This window comes from Bombus vancouverensis, chromosome 16 (genome assembly GCF_051014615.1).
Source record: "Bombus vancouverensis nearcticus chromosome 16, iyBomVanc1_principal, whole genome shotgun sequence".
NCBI lineage: Eukaryota > Metazoa > Arthropoda > Insecta > Hymenoptera > Apidae > Bombus > Bombus vancouverensis.
Window position 1 is genome coordinate 10,001 of NC_134926.1, and position 5,000 is coordinate 15,000.

At 49.5% G+C, this 5,000-nt stretch overlaps 1 non-coding gene and 1 pseudogene across 1 annotated transcript; both read left to right on the plus strand.

Moving 5' to 3' along the window:
* The first annotated feature begins 2,739 nt into the window (after positions 1–2,739).
* Positions 2,740–2,894, plus strand: LOC143303838 (5.8S ribosomal RNA). The gene has a single exon (XR_013060489.1). It is a non-coding gene; the product is annotated as a 5.8S ribosomal RNA (ribosomal RNA).
* Positions 2,895–4,800: 1,906 nt separating this feature from the next.
* The window catches only part of LOC143303816 (large subunit ribosomal RNA), a 2,948-nt pseudogene continuing 2,748 nt past the window's right edge, over positions 4,801–5,000 (plus strand).

A 5,000-nucleotide genomic window follows, 5' to 3' on the forward strand; every position in this document is an offset into this window, starting at 1 on the left:
ATAAAAACTATGAAATATATATCAATGGTCGGTAAGGAGCTGTACTCCTCCTGTATCGACGAAAGTATATACGACGTATTAACAAGCTATATACTTTAACAAACGAAAACGCCAGGGAGCTTGGCAACCTCCGTTGGCACGAATAGTAATATTCTTAAGGAGGAGACGACCCTCCAGCTACGGAATTATACGAAGAGAAGGTGGCACTCTCTCTCGATCATCGGGATGAAGAGATATGTATAAGTATAAAAACGAAATGCGAATGAAACTTATTCGAGGCGCCTGCGTGAGGTCGTAAACAGAAAGACCCGCCGTCTCCGAATAAAACATATATATATATGAAATTCTAATAAAAGGGAACTCTAGCTTCGAAAGAGCCAACAAAAGTTAAGGCTCGATATCAAACGAAAAAAATTACGATGGAAACCACGTGTAAAGAGAAATGCAGTCGTGGCGCCTGCGAGAGGCCGTACACAGAAAGACCCGCCGTCACGATCTCGTATTTCGTATTTGCATCGTGGAAACCGTACGAACGAATATAAAAGTCCATGCAAACTAATAAGAAAATCTCTAAAGTGCCTCGTGTCGGAGAGATCATGCTCGCCTATTCTCTTCTATGTTTCGTGGTCTGTGTTGCGTTTGTTCTCCTCCTAGCAACGGGACATATCGAAGACTCCTCTTTGGGATCGAACGAAGCGTCTAGAACGAGTCGACGAGAGCGAAAGAACTTGTAGCGAGTCGCGCAGAGCGAAAGGATACCGATATACATCTTCGAAGGTTCTCTTCGAAGATCCATGGATACCTTCTGCGTCGACTTCTCTCGTCTCTTTCATCGAAACTCTCGTCGTTCTCGAAACGTGCTTCCTACCCACAGGGCGTGTGCTCTTCGTGTGTCGTTTCGTTCGAAATAACGAAACCACGTGTAACATACTCGTGGATCGGGTAACCTAGAACGAAGACGCATCGCGTGGATGTTGGCCCGCTATGCGACGATGACCGATGATGATGATGATACGATGTCGATGTCGATGTCGATGTCGATGTCGACGACGACGACGACGATGAAGACGATGTGTAGCAACGATTCGTAACTAGTGTAGCCGAAGTTCGTTCAGAGGGGAATGCCGCCGGCTTCGAAGCCTCGATGTCGTGAGTCGGACACCCGTGCCGTCGCTAGAGTTTTTCAAACTCTGCTTCTGGATATTGGGACGAAAGACCGCTCGAGGACGACGACAGCCGTGCGTGCGTATCCCATCGAATTTTTTTACACCACCTGAACGAGACTAAAGTTTCGTCTAGTTGATCGTCTACCGTCGCATAATGTATATTATATACCGTTCAGAGGGGACCGGCTGTCTATCCTCGTTGTCGTGAGTCGGACACCCGTGCCGTCGCTAGAGTTTTTCAAACTCTGCTTCTGGATATTGGGACGAAAGACCGCGCGAGGACGACGGATTCGAGTTCCATCGAATTTTTGATGTACACACTACCTGAACGAGACTTAAAGTTTCATATAATATACCGTTCAGAGGGGACCGGCTGTCTTTCCTCGTTGTCGTGAGTCGGACACCCGTGCCGTCGCTAGAGTTTTTCAAACTCTGCTTCTGGATATTGGGACGAAAGACCGCGCGAGGACGACGGATGCGAGTTCCATCGAATTTTTGATGTACACACTACCTGAACGAGACTTAGTTTCATCCAGTTTGTCGTCTATCATCGCATATATATAATATACCGTTCAGAGGGGACCGGCTGTCTATCCTCGTTGTCGTGAGTCGGACACCCGTGCCGTCGCTAGAGTTTTTCAAACTCTGCTTCTGGATGTTGGGACGAAAGACCGCGCGAGGACGATGGATGAGAGTCCCATCGAATTTTTGATTTACAAGACACACACACTACCTGAACGAGACTAAAGTTTCATCGAGTTTATCGTCGTCGCATAACCCGTTCGGAGGGAACCGGCTGTCTATCCTCGTTGTCGTGAGTCGGACACCCGTGCCGTCGCTAGAGCTTTTCAAACTCTGCTTCTGGATGTTGGGACGAAAGACCGCGCGAGGACGATGGCTGCGAGTACCATCGAATTTTTGTTTTTTTTTTTTAAAAAAAACATCACCCGAACGGAGATGTGTTCTATCTTTCGTCGATTTTTCATGCTTTCAGTCGTCGCGTGGTCGCCATCCGTTCGGAGGGGATCGCCGGCTTCGAAACCTCGATGTCGTGAGTCGGACACCCGTGCCGTCGCTAGAGTTTTTCAAACTCTGCTTCTGGATATTGGGACGAAAGACCGCTCGAGGCGGACGGCCGCGCAAATCCCATCGAATCTTTACTATCACCCGAACGATGGAGAGATGCACGCGCGCTGTTTCTTGAATAATTGGACGAGAGAGTAGAATCAAACACATATAAAACATGGGCTAGCCACCGTCCTTACTCGTTCGCGAGATCGTGTGCTGTACAGAGGATTCAGAATCGGGTGTATATATCCCCGTCGTTTCCTGACGAACGGAGCTTCGATCTCGATGGTTGTTATATATCATAATGTACTTTACGCCCGGCCGGCGAACGCGCGTATCTTCGCGCGTTCGTCGGTTTCTTTTTTTTCGAACGTTTTTGTGTCGTCAATCCTATGGCGACTTCTGCGCGTTCGATTCCCGTTGGTCGAACGTGACGGAACTCGGCTTCGCTAGAACCGAGAAGAGTACATTTGAGTATTGAACTGTTGCAAAATTTATAAAAGATTACCCTGAACGGTGGATCACTTGGCTCGTGGGTCGATGAAGAACGCAGCTAATTGCGCGTCAACGTGTGAACTGCAGGACACATGAACATCGACATTTCGAACGCACATTGCGGTCCACGGATACAATTCCTGGACCACGCCTGGCTGAGGGTTGCTCACGTAAACCTAAGACTGCTTGCGTTGCGTATCGTTACTCTCCGTATCTGTCTCTCTCTGTCCCTTCTTGCCTTAACAACCCGCCGTCGTTCTTTATATAAGAGAACGTTTCAGAGTCGGACGAAGGTACAAGAACGAGGATACGAATAAGAGCGGACGGAGAGAACATACGCGACGTACGAGCGATTGTTGGACGCTCGTCGGCGTTCGTCGCGGTCGTGCAGAGACCGTGCAAGTCGTACGCATGCTCGATATATAATCTATCGTGTTCACGGGAGACTACGAAACTCTACCTCTGTCTCTCTCTGTCCCTTCTTGCCTTGACAACCCGCCGTCGTTCTTCTTAAAAACTGTAAGAGAACGTTTCCGAGTCGGACGAAGGTATACGAAGGGATACGAATAAGAGCGGAGAGAACCGTCACGGACCTGCGTGAGTGCTCGCGGCGTCGTGAGTCGTCCTTACGAGGGCGACCGCCCGCTTATGCACCGCTTCGTGTATCGGTTATCGAACGTATATACTCGTAGTGTTCTCCTCGTGACCGATTTTTTTTTCATATCAGGCGATATATGCTACGTTTGCCGGTGTTCGACGCACGAAGGTCCGCGCCCCCGACGTCGTCTTAAACGAATATTATATTTGGCGAGACTGAGAGAGAAAGCAAATATGGGAACTCGGTCGAGAGAGGAGAGAAGAGAGAACCAAAAACCTAAACTCGATGGCGTGCGAAACTTTGCCATAATCTACCGTCTTTTCTCAAGACTCTCGTACAGCCCCAGGGATCGAATGCCCACTCCGTCTCTTCGCGAAAGCGACTGACAACAACGAGGACCGTCGCATCGATGGGTCGTCGTTGCGTTTTACACGCTCTGTGCTTTTTTACAAGCTCCGAAAGTATCAGCCGTAGATCCGGGAACGCACGCGCGAGATTTCTTCGAACGCTCTGACGACTTAGGGAGGTATGATCCCCAGCGTCGCGCGGAGATCGGAGAGTACACGTACTCGTATCGGGACGAATTTTCCCCGTCGTCGTGTATCTCACTGCCCGCGCGCCTGGCCCCCCAAAGCCACGTTCGTCGGAAATCTTACATATTTGTAATGCGTGTGCGAACTAGCGTGTGTCTAAGATCGGCTATACACGGGTGCCGCTGTACTACAAGCTCGAGGTGTTTTGCGCAGCGTTTCTGTACCCGAGGAAGATGCGCATGTGAGTCCGTTACGAAGTTGTTCGTACGGTCGTCGTCGGAGAGATCGTAGACGAGGAAGAAGACGATCCCCTTTGGCGAGGCTCGAGAAAAAACTTTGAGAGAGACGAGGTATACACGCGAGTACGACTATGTCGTGCGCGCGTGTGATTTTTTTTTTATGGCAATTCGGTGCTTCGAGAATAGAGAAAAGAGAGTGTTGGTCATCCCATGCCTCTTCGTCGTCTATCGCTGGACCGCGCATCCTAACGTCGCGCCGGTCGTCCAGTCCCCGAACACACACACCCGACGGTACGTCTCGCTCGCTTTTTCACTTGCGTGAGTTCCCGTACCGGGAACCGCTGGAATCGTCGAGAGAAGAGAAACGGCTGTAGGAGAAAAAGAGGACGGACGTTAAAAACCGGACGATCGTTACACGGATGTCTTGCGTGAGTCTTAGCTCGAACATGATACGACGAACGAAGTTTGGCACTTTGGCGAGATGCATAAAACGCTCGTACATACATATATATATATATTGTATATCGAATAGAGAGTGTTCTCCTTCTATTCGATTTTTTTTTTCTCTTTGAGGCGATTTTCGCATAGAGAAATACACACACCACCTTCTCTCGCGCCGAATCTTTCCGAGCTTTCGTTTTCTGCGAGTCTACGCAAAACACGACACGAACGAATTTTCGTTTCGCGTCGTGACGTTGAAGCGACCTCAGAGTAGGCGAGATCACCCGCTGAATTTAAGCATATTACTAAGCGGAGGAAAAGAAACTAACAAGGATTTCCTTAGTAGCGGCGAGCGAACAGGAATTAGCCCAGCACTGAATCCCGCGGTTCCGCCGTTGGGAAATGTAGTGTTCGGGAGGATCCGATTGACCCGAGACGTCGAACCGCGTCCAAGTCCATC